The sequence below is a fragment of the Brachycentrus maculatus genome, unplaced genomic scaffold (genome assembly GCF_059751285.1).
Source record: "Brachycentrus maculatus isolate JH-2025_06_01 unplaced genomic scaffold, ASM5975128v1 h1tg000012l, whole genome shotgun sequence".
Lineage (NCBI taxonomy): Eukaryota > Metazoa > Arthropoda > Insecta > Trichoptera > Brachycentridae > Brachycentrus > Brachycentrus maculatus.
The window spans coordinates 1,562,783-1,579,423 of record NW_028280766.1 but is presented as its reverse complement, the minus strand read 5'-3'; the positions used below and the strand labels follow the sequence as shown (position 1 = coordinate 1,579,423).

Genomic DNA, 16,641 nt, shown 5'->3' with positions numbered 1-16,641 from the left:
AAGCTTAGATGCTTCTACATCAGATCCGGGAATGCGATCGGAAGAACTTTCAATATCATAGACTTGTTTTTGTGATGTAAAATAATTCCAGAAGAACTAGAAATAAATTTTACAGAGGTTTTAGGTAATAACACTTATAATAAAATAACGCTTTGGTGTCGGGTTGTGGTCCCGTGGTTAGTGTCGCGGACTCATAAGACAGAATTTCTTGGTTCGAACCCACTCTACCACATTTTGATACCTATTTCTAATAATGAGCCGCTTAGGCTCACAGAAATAGTATGAAATTGAAATATTTGTGTAAAAAATAAAAACACAAATATTTCACTTAGAAAAAAAATACAAATTATATATATATTTTGCTTATGTGTCTAATTATTTACATACAAAATTTCTGACTAGAGACTTTGATACTTATTTCTAGCAAAAATAAGTTCGCGATAAAAAGTACTCCAAGACAAAAAAGTATTTAAATAGTAACGATATTACAGGTTGATGTTTTATTAGTGATTAATCCTTCCTTGATCGTAATATCTTTTGCGTGCATTTTATGTTTTCCCATGAAATTGCCTTTAATGCAAAATAACGTTCTTTACAAAAACTTGTAAGTATGCTTTACTTTATTTCAACTGATTATGTAATAAAATGAAAAACTGACGAATATGTTTAAGTCGTGTCGAATGCATTTAGAGCACAGTGATGTAATATTGGGTTAGATTTTGCATTGTTGAATAAATGTCTTACATTAATATTGCAGCACTATTTTAAGGAATGATATTAAATACAATTGGTAAAGAGTGTCAAGGAGTTTTACTGTCATATTTTGAAAATTACAAGCAATCTTGTTTTTTAAGAGTATTACATTTTAAGACAACCCTCTGCCTGCAAGTATAATTCCTTATCATTGTCCATTCGAAACCGTTAAAAAACAATAATATTTAAAATATAACATTTTAATCATGCGATATATTCTCTATAACACTGTAGATTTCAATCTATATTTTCTTACCGCACTCGAGTCATTTATACTCAATAAACTTTGCAAAGTAAAATCTATTATATTTTATTAAGCGAAATTATTTTCAATTTTCATATGCAGAAATTTAAGTGAATTTTATTCATTGAACCCGTTCTTCGCATTAATTTATTTCAGGTTTTAATAATAACTGAAATATAAAATAAAATAAAAACTGTTCTCTAAATAAGGAGAGGGGTAAGATAGGGGGAGGGGGTTAGTCATGGGGCGGAGTTTGAAAATAAAGGAGAAATGGAAAGCAAATCACTCATTCCACTCTCATAAATGAAAATTACACCTTATACCACATAAAGGCCAAATTATAAATTATTAAGAAAATTTAGAAATCCAAAAAAACCGAAATTCTAATAATAATATATTAAATAATATATTATTTCAAAATTCTTCACATATGTCTCACCACAAAGTAAATACCGAAACAATAAATAAAGAAGCTTCTGGTTAAAATTATCGCTCCACTCTTTGAATTTAACTTTTAAATACTAATACAAAAATTTAACACACAATGATTTTATGTACTCGTATATACAAAATGAATTTTTTTCTTCCCTTTATATTTTTTATATTTATTACATTTCAAATTATATAATTATATCTCCTCACAAGCATTGCTTAAGTGGTATTTTGTCTTGTTTATTTTATCAATTAAAAAAATACGCGAATGTATTAAGCAAAAAATTGAAATGTAAATAAGTAATAAAAAGGCAATTCAATATAAACTGTTGTACGCAAATAAGTTCGTCACTCAATGTTACATTTTTTACGATTGTTTAATTTAGTTAACAGAGGAAACGACATTGCGGAAGGAGTTAGCGGTATAAGAACAGTTACCTATAAAATCCTGCAAAGTTTCAAACTTACATAATACCTGTTCGCTGAGGCGGTATTAACGAAGCGTATAATTGGATTTTCTGTGCCCACATACACCACGGTTTGAAGTTTATTGAACTAACGGAAATCTTATTCGCAATATAAAACGTACAAACTTCATAAAAAACAGATTGTTTTTAGAGGCACGCTTTGGTCGGTCGGGTTAAGCTGGAAAAATAAACAAATCAGAAGGTAGAAGAAATAGAAAACTATTATAAAAATGTTTTTACTCTCAGTTTTTGATACGCTACGGATTGATTTATAATCTTATTTTCAATAAGGCAAATGAAAATGAATCATCCTTTATGTATACATACTTTACCACACAAACAAAAACATTTAAAAAAAGTTTATTACATAGAATAGTTAACTAACCATCACGTAGTTTCTCTGTAGAGTTAGGCCGAGATAATAGAACGCCACACCAATCTGTCTTTGCAAACAATATTCACCTTTTCCAAATCCATGCATCATACCAATCATTCCGACTCCGGACATCACCACTTCAAAGTAATTTATTAATTTGAAGTTTTCCTCGGTCCTTCTGTGCTTCTATTGCCAACTACATTCGCCCCAAATTTTTGTTTTAATTTCCTTTCTTCATTTCTTAGATTCACATGCTAATATTCACATCCATAGTTTATAAGCTACATTATTAGTTTGCCCGGATCTCATTACTTAGCAAAAAAAACGTAGTTTTTGTATTGGATACGTTTTTAATGCCCTTCTACGTTAATTGTCAACTTATTATAAATACATACTTCATTACATTTTTAAATTTTTGTTATCGGCTTAGCGATAATTTGTATAAAATCTTGGTAATGTTTAAAAGACTGTAGTAATAGACAAAAAATGTTATTTAACCGAAGAACTCGGGTAATCTTCAGATTTCCTAGATAACAACGATAAATAAACTAACGGTTTCTATATATATAATCGTAAAAATGCTAGTAAAAATGCATGTTGTATATCATTGTTATTTGAAAGATTTTTTCTAAATTTTCTATTATTATTGTTAAATAAAAAAAATACAAACAAACGTATTAATTTTACTTGCAAATACAACTATTCGTTGAAATCCTTTATGACATGTATTTCAAAGTATTCCGATTCATTATCAAACACAGCAACGTCGCGAAATGCATCAAAACATGTGTCATAATATTTTTTAAGGAATTGCGGTATTTACAAAGTAAAATTTAAGTAAAAATTGACAGCCGAATTAATTTATTATTGAAATTACTTATTCGAAGCCAATTTATCATAAATTTTAGCCATATTTTTCTTTATGTATACCGAGGCTCACAAAATATTAAGTTTGTGACTTATCTTCATAAATGAATAAAATACTAGAAAAGGTAAGTAGAATGTTACGCAAAATTTTGTAAGTAAACTTTTATAATTCGCAGAGTTGAGAATTTATTAAACAAAGTTTGTAAATCCTCAGACATAAAAAAGTGGTTCAATTATTTTAATGTCTTATGGATGAGAAATACATAGAAAGATAATTTTAATATGCTTTTAATGGCTTAAAGTAAACGTTATTATGAAGTTTAGTTTCTATTCATTGAATACTGCAAAAATTAACAGATTCGATTACGCATAGACATTTCACAAACAAATGTGATAATTATGTATGAAATATTGTATAAGAGGTGCTGAAAAAAGCTAAATTTTACCAGGAGACTGAATAAATACGCAACTGATTCCATTCTCGACTCGTTAGCAAAGCAATACTCATTACATTATTTCAAGTAACGAAATAGCGTGACAGTTGTCGTTGGGTCCATTTTAAACACGGAAATCGTTAATTTAATGCTTATAGCGAAACTTAAATTATCTTTTTATCGTTGCTTTAAATTAAATGCTTATTAAACATTCCTATTCGCAATCTTAACAGGAATATGATATATTTTTAAAGACGTCAGGAAATGTTTTTAAAAATGTAACTCTTAAAACTAAGTAGTACTTCCTGAATATCTCAATACTTAAACCTAATTAAACTGAAAAAATATACAGAACATTCTCAAGAAAAAATAATTAAATAGTAAGTTGACAGTTTATTGGAATTGATATTTACTCTAAAATTTAGGGACATAGGGAGGGAGGGACATATAGGGAGAATTCCTTTTTTACATTTACTTTAGTTTTTAGTACTTCTCAATGTAATGTTTATAAAAAATATACAATTTTTCATCATTATAAATGAACTAAAATATATTATATAGTCGTCTTGATCAATATATGGGTAAGGCGAAGAAACTTTGAGGCAACGTTTCAAGGAAACAAATTTACTATAATATACCATGAAAAACAGTTTTTAAAATACTAACAGCAAACTGTTTCATTTATGTATCGATAAATATATCACAGTTATTTAAAAAAGAAAACAAATGTTTCCAGTGAATTATATTAACCGAATTTATGATTTTTTTTAATAAGGACATACCGATCAAAGAATTGCTATCCTTTCATGAAGGTAGAATAATTTATAACAATAATATTTTATTTCTTTGTGCACAGTTATTATACAAAGTAAACTAAGCAAATATCTACATTTTCAAACCAAAGAATTGTTTGTGATGGTTTCGAAAAATTCTCAGAATTTTCGCAAAAATGATTTTTTTTGTACTAGTGAGCTGTACTAAGAATAATACAAAGGAAATTACTCGTCCATTATATTAATAAATACCATGTTTTTCTCGCTTTGGTGGGAAGTCCGATAGTCTTCTGAAAAGAATGAGAGAGCGAGACGAATGTGTTGTGTTTAGTAAATTTGCATTTATTTAGAGAAATATTTAAAAATATGTATTCATTAGAATGATGGCTTTTCGGTAGTATGAATTCTCATTAGCTGGTATCCTCAGAAGTCAAAACAAAGAAAAATATATTTCGTTCAATCAGTGATCGTTTTGTTGAATTCTCATTAAAAAATGTATTTCTGGGGTTTTTCTAGCTTTGGTTACTCTCACAAAGTATTATACTCTCAATAAATATACAAAATACTAAATATAAATTTAATATACAGTTTTATCGAAATTAAATTTCATTGAACAATATGCTCTTGAACACTGCACTAAATTGAAAAATGTTTAAAATTATTATAAGGCATTTAAAAATCAAAAAAAGTATTTGACTTTTATATACATAGACAAAAAAGGTAAGATAGAAAAAGATAGCTACCTGTTCACGAATAATTAATATTGCACGCAAATATTTTAATGAGCGGACCGAGCTTAAGAGAACTTCGGAAATGGGACAGTCTTTTCTTATCGTATCTTTAAAGTTACGTAAAATTTTTGTATAATCATAAACACTTCCATTTATCATATTATTTTTTGACATTTTATCAAAGGTGAAGAAGAATGTGGAAGTTAGGACATTTACGGGGCTGCGACCGTCATAGGCGATCACTTTCCACACGTGTAACATTCACCAAATCTACCCATTATTGACAACCACACTACTCAAATTCTTAGACGTTCTGTATATAATATATGAACCAATTTCGAAACATTGTTCTTGAATCACTAGAACTTCACTAGAGACATCTATTGGTGAGATGAACAGAAGCTTTTTATTGAACAGAAACTCTTATATTATAGTACGTGAGGTCTGAATCCTGGAATATAATCACATACATGAGAAACGCCAGAAAACGTCATTTTCATTTTTATTATTTAGCGTATAATTTAACCAGTTAATTTATTTACAACATTTTGAGTGTGTCGAAATACTAGTTCACAAATTCTATACAATTATAGGAGTCCATTTATAGTCGCTGTAGTGACAAGACTGGCGTTAATCTTACTTTATAATGTAATATTTACATACGAGTGTTATTAAATATCATTGAGTAGGAACTGTACTTAAGTACAGAATTTATAAAGGTAGGTACTTACCGGTTGCGTTGTAATTTCTTTAATACTTTTATAGAAATTCTTTATAAAGCTCATCTGACGTTCGTAATCATCATTAGGCCTTAAAGACTGTAACTAAAAGGGAATTAGGGTAATTTTATTATTTTTCTATTATTTCCGAAGGTCTTCGGGTGAAATCTGTGGTCGGTCGGTAAGAACGCACTTTTTTTAGTGTAATCAAGTTTTTTAGTCGAGATTTGTAAAACATGAGATGTACGTAATGATGCAAATAGAAATATGCGTTTTCATAAATGTTTATTTATTTTTACATTTTTTATATCTCAACATAGATGAAGAAGAATATGGAAGTCTGGGTATTAACAGGGCTTACGACATGTCATAGGCTGGTCGAGTGATCACTTTACACATTGCAACATTCACTATTTTACCAATGATTGACAGTCACATCACTAATTTTTAAAACTCCTACATATATCATTTATCTCATGTCACTTAGAGCCATCTATGAATGGATTGAGTAAGCCTTTATTAAGCAGAGACCCTTTTATTTAGATGTATGTAAGATCCTAACCGGATTATTTTTACATTCTGGGAAATGCCTGAAAACATGATTTTTAATAAAAAAATTGAAAATCAGGAAAACGCAGCTCGTTATTTTACCAGATTTAATATTTCACATTCTTCTTATCATTAACTATTATTTTGAATGATCTTATTCATTATCATTTCATATTGTCAAAAATGTAAAAATAATTCATATTTGTAAAAACCTAGATTTGTAAACAACTATTTGGACAGACTCAAAATGTTGTGATTATTAATTTACAAATAATTTATAAACTTCAGCTGTTAAGTTCACAAATGTGAAATATAATTGACGTATGAACCCTTTTGCAAAAATAACATTTTCTGATAAGGTGATTAATTTTGCACCATTCCGTATATTTTACGAATAAAACCGTCTTTTTACGAAATTTTACGAAAAAACTACCAAGATTTTAATATCTGAGTACACTTTTCCGTCGACCGATGAAACAGGATTTCCCTTATTTTTGTATTATCAACCTCCAATACTCTTGTTTAAATTTTAATAAATTTGTTTGATCTGTACTTTCTTTCATATTCAAAGATGGAGGTTTTTTTAATATATTTTTGTTCAATAGATGATTTACTCCATTGTTTGTGTATCATTATTACAAGGCATGCAGGTAATAAATATTGTGTCCGTTTAGTAATTGTACGGGAACACGGTGCATTAATCACGGGCTTGAAGCGAGGAAGTAAGGAACAGCCCGCATATCTATTGACAAAAACTTAATCCACTGGGATAGTACTATTAATCTTGTGAATGTAAAGGGTGTCACAAAACACGCTGTACAAGCTTCAATGTATCATATTTGAAGCAAAGGCATATTTTTTTATTTAAAAAAAAAATATTGTTAGAGACTATGACCAAGACTTGAGACTATCAGAAACATCCTCTTACTAGGTGACAAAATTTGGGCGGTTAAAATAAATATTACTGATTTTATACTCTAATAATTATTTGATTAACATGGACTGGTCCCTGAAGCGCAGGAGTGATCATCTTGCCTTCATGTAAGTGGCGAACAAGATAAAACTAGATCAAAACGATGCAGTTCCCTATGCACCATTGAGTGCAAATAAGGGTTAGAAGAAGACAGTTTGTATATGGTATAATAAGGAGAGTCGTATAATATGTTTTTATTGAAATATTTATTTAAATTTTCAACCCATAATCCCCCTGATTGTTCACAAACAACTTTAGTGCATGTTTGTCTGGGATCGATCAAATGTGCATATGATTAAAATTTTGTATGCTTGTAGGTGTGTGAATAGTGCTTTGGTAATTCTTTTAGTTTTTCTTAGATTTAAATAAGGCTATATGGCCAATAATTTACAAAAAAATATAAATATTTTAATTCAATAATATTAATGGATGAGGATCGGTATAATCTCTTTATCTTTAAATGGATCTTTTGTTAAACACTTTTAACTTTAAACAAGTTTTGTGAATTCGAGTACATGTTACCGAGGATTTAAATAGTTGCAATTCTAAAGTAATTGAACAAGCAGAAATTAACGAAATTTGTTTTCGTGATTTTTAGAAATCGATAAAATTTATAGTACGTACCTTTTGAAATTTTTATACCACCATATTATATCCACATATTTATTAACCATATGTTTTGTTGTATCCTATACTGAATTACAGCTTCACCTCCAGTATACACGGTACTAGGGAACATTTCCTATATAAACAGTTGTTCTTAAGCCCGTCAACAACAGTGTTCATACCATCTCTTTGATACAGATGGAACTAAACTGTGAACTGTGTATTTCATAACATATGTGGGTATATAAATGTAAATATCTCATATCACTCACTCCTTTCAACAACGTCATATTTCAAAAAACTTGAATTTTCAGGAGATCGTTTTTAAAGTTTAAGAATATAATAAAATGTATTAAAAATAAATATCAAGCCACTTATTGAACTTTTTACGGTGCAGCAAATCTTTTTAGGTAAAACCTGAAGGTTTTTTCGCCAATTGAAAAATACTTTGTATGATTAAAAAAATAATTAAACGATAACATTTCTTGAAAATGCAAAAACAACACTTTCTGCGCTGTAGCGGTAAAATATTAAGTTAAAAACATGTCACATTTACTGGGATATAGTACATTTTCTGGGCATTCCGAAAACATGCTCAATTAAAAATTTACGATTTTGATATATGACGTTGTTGAAAAGAGTGAACGATATGTTCAATGCACAGTTTTTACTCATATAAAATTTGAAAACATGTTCATACGTTATTAATTGAACAATACAAAAAAAAATATTCAATTCATTCCTTTTGTACATTTTTTTTGATATCCACGCATTAATAAAGAAGAAAATAGAAGTCTGGGTATTTACACGGCTTATGACCTGTGTGAGCTGGTTATGTTTAAAAGCTTTCCCAATCGTACATATATGGCTATTGTAAACTAAGTACCTTTTGTGAACCCAAGGCCTTTAGATCGGTAGCTAAACGCACTATCCATTGCACTACGGAGGCGAGTAATTGGAAATATGATAATATTTTTTGATTTTCGTAAAATTGGCTGTTATGTTATTATCTCGTTTGCATCTTATTTTTTAACATCTCTACATAGACGAATAAGAATATGGAGGTCTATAATTGGTGATAATCCAGATTTATGAACAAATATTTGGAAACACTCAAAATGTTGTATCTCGTTTGCAATATCACAGTCTCGTATCTTGTACAGCTTTTTGTGATTATCGTTTCGATTTAACTGTATGTGATGTTATGATATTGCGGTGTTCAAAGTTTCTGCATGTTCCGTAGCAACAGCTTGCAATAGTGTTACAATAAAGGGACGCTAAAACAAAGGAACACTGGAATGAGGAAACCGCAAGTCTGTTAGAACCGTTCCCAACTACAACAAGCGACTTTGATCATAATAACGCCACAATACAGTACAGTTAATTAATCTAGTGGTCGGCGTCATACTCCGTCATAAAGTTGTGCATTACTTTGTAAACAATAATACCATTATTGTTGATAGATTACCTGATCAATTGTGCAATCGGTAACCATGATATAATATTACGTAGAGTCAAAAACTTAGGTCACACATGTATGTTTGTACCTCAAAAAGAGTGTAATGAAGTAAGTGAAATCATTCATAGTTTATATTATTTCTGCAACAAGCGATTTTGATCATAATAACGCCACAATACAGTACAGTTAATTAATCTAGTGGTTGGCGTCATAAAGTTGTGCATTACTTTGAAAACAGTAACACTAATTTTATTTATGGATTACCTAAACGATGTGCAATTGGTAACTATGATACAATATAACATGGTGACAAAAACTTGGATCAAGCATATATCGCTCATTTGATGCAACAATGGCGTAATTACGCTTTTAGAAATATTACAGGAGATGTCATTCAGACGTTGTAGCAAAATAAATAGAGCCATTTTACTTAATTCTACGATGACACTCGCATCATCTCGCAGCATTTCACCACAAAATCAATTCTGTCGATGTTTCTCCCGATGTAAATAGTCTTTTCGCACATTTTGATATATTTAACATGATAAAAATGTAATAACCTCAATGTTCACCTAATGAGCGATAACTATAAAATAATGTATAATGTGAAAAAATATTACAAAATTACCTACATTATTTCTGTATATATGAAGTAACGGTCAGTACATTTGGCTACAGTGCTTGGCTACGTTTGGCTACAGTGATTTTTCACTCAGAAATTATTAAATATTTCCCTAGACTGGTTGGTACTATAAAACGCAGGGCCGATGACCTTTTTTCGTGAATTTCATGATCAAGATAACATTGCTTATAAACAATGTAATGTCCTATGCACAATTAAACGCGGATAATAAGTGAAATACTATACTATTTATTGATTAGGCATTAATTTTGTGGAATAACATGATGATTTATGTGTAAAAATATAACACTCGTACGAGAACAGTTGTATAAGTTTATTAATGTAAATAAGCTTCTCCTTCCTGCTAAATCTATTATTTTATACCATACCCTTTTTTTAAATCTCAGAATGTTTTTTTAATAGTTTTATAACATAAATGTGGAATTGTTTAATTGGCTTTTTTAACGTAACTATTTTTGTTAATATAATGTTACTTATTACTTATAACCCTTATCCGCACCCGATGGTGCATAGGGCACTGCATCGAATTGACGCAGTGTTATCTTGATCATTACTTACACGAAGACAAGGTGATCACTCTTGCGCTTCAGGAACCAGTCCAGGGTAATATTAAATAAATATAACAGTGTAAAATCACTAATATTTATTTTCACCCCCCCCTGGGAATCGAACCCGGAACCTCCAGCACGATAGCTAAACACGCTCACCATTACACCATGAATGTGGACAAAATGTAATGTAATGTTTATTATTGTTAATGTAACTATTGTTTGTTATTTATTTTTTTTTATATGTAAAGCTGTACAATTCCCGAACAAATGAAATAAAAAATAGAATAAAAATAAAAATAAGACAAGATTCGAAAATCATAGAAGCTTTTATCAACTAGTCAAAAAACAAATTATTGATGAGAACTTACGTAGTTCTTGAAACTAGTCGTGTTTACATGAATTTACTCAAAAGTGTTTAATTGCGATAAACATTAATAAATTAATAATTAATTTTTATAAATACCCATTTCCGTATTAGCTTGTATATGCTATACACCACTCATATTTACAAACACTAAAAAGAATATTAATTTTTCTCAATAAATAATAATAATAAAACCCTTACCCCACCCCAATGGTGCATAGGGCACTGCTTCATATAAACGCAGTGTTATCTCGATCGATTACACATGAAGGAAAGGTGATCAGCCCCCCACTTCAGGTACCAGTCCAGTGTAATATTGAATAAATATTAGAGTGAAAAAATCACTTATATTTATTAAACCCCCCTGGGAATCGAACCCGGGACCTCCAGAACGGTAGACGAGCATGCTGACCATTACACTACGGAGGCGGACAAATTATTTTTTCTTAATCACGAAAAATTTATTTTTATTCATAATTTACCGTTTTGGATATCATTTTCAGAAAAAAATAACACAAAATGTTTTCATAAAAAAAAGTCTCCGCATATCATGTCTTATTTTATAATAATTATTCCAAGAGATAAGTCCTAAGGTTTTAATAGCTCTGGCAAAATACTTCACCTTGGTTAGTAAAATGAGAAGAAAAGTTGATAGAATGAAATTTAAAAAAAGTGATAGTTAATTTTTTGTACTGAAAGATTTTGATATACGAAAGATATGAATTAATTGTAATATTAATTTGCTCGGAATGCTGTTGTCTACAAATGCAAAAGGCTGCGTAGGTACATTCATACCATAATGGAACATTGCATGGTACGAAACGCAATTCCGCAATGTCATTATGTATTTATAGGATTACCTTTGAAGAAAGTCCTCCATACAATAAAGGCGGAGGGTAATGAAAAAAAAGAACTCTTCTATGCATGACACCGGGTGGAGTTTCTATTATGAGAGTTGCAATTTTTGCATAATTCGTGTACGAGTATGAATATACCTCGCCTTGTATAATTTTTTTAAATTCCACTATATCCTATATCCAAGTCATATTTTTTTATAGCTCGATTTGGAACTAAAACAGGGATTGCTTCAGCGAAAAGGTATAAATCACAATGTAAAATATACGAAAATAGTAAAAATTAATTTTTTAAATTTTATTTAGAAAAGTAAATTTCAGATAAAAGATAACGATAAAAAATAACAAAACGTATATTTATATTTTTCATTCAAACCCTTATCCGTACCCTATGGTGTATAGGGCACTGCATCATATAAACGCAGTGTTATCTTGATCATTAACACATGAAGGAAAGGCGATCAGCCGTCCGCTTCAGATACCAATTCACGGTTATATTGAATGAATATTATAGAAAAAAAATTACTTATATTTATTTGACCCCCCCCTGGGAATCGAACCCGGGAGCTCCAGTATGGTAGCCGAGCGTGCTGACCATTACACTTCGGAGGCGGACAATACTATATACCTAAACGATAAAAATGGAGTTGTTAGTTTTGTGCATTGGATAATCGATATTTACAATGAAACCAGAGATGACGAATGTAAGTATAGATCATGTTGTTCAGCAATTTTTTGGTAAAGTATGGGTAATTTTATAGATAATATACAAACTTTTTATTGGTCTACTCATCTCTGAAAGCTCCCACCATATTTCTAGGTTTCGTATAGAAACTCTTGGCATCCATTCGGACGCATACATGCATTTTTTATTTATTTCAAATGCAATAAAAAAGTTATTTCTCAAGCTTTAAAGTATTTATATTACTATTACTGGAGCATTTGAGGCAATATGTCTACAATGATAGCGGCAGTAATCCTGTACGGGGATCTGCCCCGACAAGAGACCACCCGCACCGTCAAGCTAACACCCCACGCGCTGGACCTACCCCCTTGCGCAGTCCTGAGGAGGTATACCAGGCAGACTTTATTTACTTTAAAAAAAATCATATGGAATATTTTAAAAATGAATACAAAATACAAATAAAAGTGTGATAAGATTATTTACAAAAACAAGGAGACAGAATATATGATGCATATATGAACAATTATGTATGGACATAATTATGATTATACAACAGTTACACGACCGAACTTCTGTATTAGGCGATAAATTTGCGTTGATAATTTGGAAAATATTGGCTTATAATGCTAATGTGCAGAGGCCATACGAAAAACATAATTTTGGTCAAGTGACGTGGTTTTGCATCAGAAAAACATAATTGAATATGCACGCTATTTACATCTTCCGGTTGTCGACCTTAAATGAGAACATTTATGACGCCATTTTTCGGTGAGTGACTTATGCATAAACATCCTGGTTGACTGAATTACATAATAATGTGCCTAAGTGATTTTTAATGTAAAAATCAGACGGGGAAAGATTGGAGATAAAAAATCTGTTTAATATTATATTTTGTAAAATGTTTGATGCGTTAATATCGTTCTATGAGCACACTTATTTGCATAAATAGTGAAATAGTTTCATTTAGATATTTCAACAAAAATGAATACGGGTATTTACATGGCTTACGACCGCTTAAAGTGATCGCTGTATACACGTGTAACATTCACCATTCTACCCATGATTGACCACCACACTGCTCGATTTTTTGTAGAAAATATATATTGTTCATCATATAATTCACATGTCATTTCATTAGTGAGTACTTACCAGCGTCTGTGGTTGATTTGAGTAAGCTTTTTTTGTTAAGTCAATCACGTTTAAAATAGTGAATGATACATAAGTATAAAGTGATCCCTTAATCCAGCCTCTGACGGATCGTTAGGTCTGTAAATACTTTCATATTCTTCTTCATCTATATTGCGATGTCAAAATGTAAAAACAACTCCTAGTTTAAGATTTGGACACACTCAAAATGCTGTGAGTTAAAATATAATATAATAACATACTTTCAAAGACGCTACTTATATTGACCAAAATTTATTTATTTTTAAACAAATTCGGAAACAACATACATACCTCGAATATATCGAAAGATTTTCGATATTCTTATTCCGCCTTTAATTTTATAAATATTGACATTTAACTTCAGTTGAGAAATATGATGTGCGATTATTATGTGAATATTAGTGGGTTTACCTACTTATTCATTGTATTAAGAATAAGTAGGTAAACTATAAATTGTTACTGCAGAAAACATGTAAAATTAGACTTGATTTACTTTCTCATAATGGAAAGCTGAAATCTAGTTATAACGATTAAAATGACATTAAATAATTGTATCATTATTATATTCCATTTATTTTCTGGTATATATTTGTATAATTTAAATTACCATTGCTTGTTAAGGGAAAAAAACAATAAATGGACCTAAGTAATTAATAAAAAAAACCTTTTTTATATACTGTGTTTTGTATTATTTGAAAATAATATTTTGTAAACTTGATAAGTGAAAACGACCTCGTCAAAAGATCGGTTTGAATCAGCTAAATTTTAAATGTTAATACGTAGATCTGACGTGAATTTTATTTAAAAATAGAGGCACTATATATCATTTTCTGGCATATATTTTTTTTGCTGGGTAAAGTTAAATTCAAATTTTAATTCCTGTACCTTATGACGGTGTCACACGATGTCGGTAGGTACATAAGCCAGTGAAATGATAGAACTATATCGTTATTTCTATTTGAATCTTTTTTAAAGAGGAAGTGTTGTAAGAAAAAGTTGGCTTAAATTTAGGATTGGAATTTATTATTCCATATTTAAAATTCAAGGTGTGTTAAAAATATATTAATTAACATAACTAAATGGCGAAGTCTGCTTTTTTATACATAAAAGTAATTAATGTATAAATTATTTGAAAGTTAAAAATTATTAAAACAATTTTCTTAAGCATTTTTTTTTCAGGAGTAAAAATGAAATATTTTTAAAAAATGTTATCCAAAAAAGCCAATAAATAAACAAACAGACAACTCAGAAAAACAACTAAAATGAATTTTGAATTTTATGAATTTAATTTTTTAACCAGAATTAGCTCTACCCAGCTGTGGCTCAGTCTGGTTAAATTTAAAAGAAGGATAGTAGAAACCATACATATTAATTATATTTATAATTTATCTTGAAGCAATAAATTTATGAAAATCGACACAAAAACCATGTAAAAGCATTTTTTTAAAAATTGCTTATAAAATGCAACTCACAGCAGTTGTCAACAACCATGCTGTACGATATGAGCAATGTTTGTATTATTGATGATGAATGATGCTAATGAATGTATTGATTGTATTGTTTTAATGTTGAACAGATGGCGCTGCCATTGAAGCAATTTTTTTTTCACTGTCGTATTGAAAATCGTACAACTAATCAAATGCAGTGTTGTGTTATAATTTTAAAGCACTCGTTGACTAACTTTAAAGGTTTTAAGATTTTGAACGAACGATCATAAACATATTAATTTATATAGATACACAAATGACGATGTGAATACATAGTGGGCCACATTTTTAGTTTAGATAGTAAGGTTATTCAGCGTTATGGATGAAAGACCATTATACAACACCACATTTTGATTAAAATTCATCCACAATTTTAGTTTCTGCGAAATGAGATCCAGTTGCCCAATATACGAATATTATACAATAATTATCAAACTCTATTATTATAGCTGCCTTCTCATGCTGAACACGACAAATGGATGCTAAAATTTACATATGATATGGCATGTTAGTGAGAACTGTGATATGTTAAATAATACCTATATCATATGTTAACTTACAACGTGAAACTGATTGACAATAAAAATTGACGATCTTTTGAAAACGATAATTGTATTCACAATATATTGTTAGATTAAAACCAATATTTTTAGCTTTTCCACTTTAATTTTATTTGACCAGCGACCGGGTTTCGTCGTTACCGACATCATCAGACTGGTGATCAACTGGTGACTGGTGCATAAACCGGTCTGATGATGTCGGTAACGACGAAACCCGGTCGCTGGTCAAATAAAAATAAAGTGGAAAAGCTAAAAATATTGTTTTTGATCTAATAATATATTAAAATGCAATTCCATCACGAAGTGTCAGTGGATAATATAAAAAAAAATATTTATAATCCTTTGTGGAAAGATACATTTGTAGTGTTTAGTCATATTTTCTTATTCTGTTTTAACCTTGTGTTTTTTAAATTTTCTAATTTGTTATATTTTCTCATTTGTTTATTTTAAATATGCTTCTCACCTTATGTTTTTCTCATTTACTTCATTTAAATATGGTTCTTATGCCTATTTATTATGGCTGTTTATTGTTTTTATATTTTGCCAAGTATTAGTTTTGGTTATTTAAAAAAAAAAAATGTAACTTTTTTATTTGTGTTCCAGTCTCGTTAACCTTAATCCCATGTCCTGAAATGAGAAATAGAAATTACTCATCGGGAATTTTTTATATACATATATACATAAATATATATAAATATATATATATATATATATATATATATATATATATATATATATATATATATATATATATATATATATATATATATATATATATATATATATATATATATATATATATATATATATATATATATATATATATATATATATATATATTTATAAATATATATATATATATATATATATATTTATAAATATATATACAATATATATTATGTATGTTTTGAAAAATAAATAATTAAAATAAATATTTCGAGTTTGTC

General features: G+C 29.3%; 1 protein-coding gene across 2 annotated transcripts in view; it reads left to right on the top strand.

Annotated features, from left to right (window-relative positions):
• RhoGEF64C (Rho guanine nucleotide exchange factor at 64C) overlaps nucleotides 1-16,641 on the top strand; it is a 219,296-nt gene that overhangs the window by 162,582 nt on the left and 40,073 nt on the right. The gene's annotated exons all lie outside the window — the stretch shown is intronic.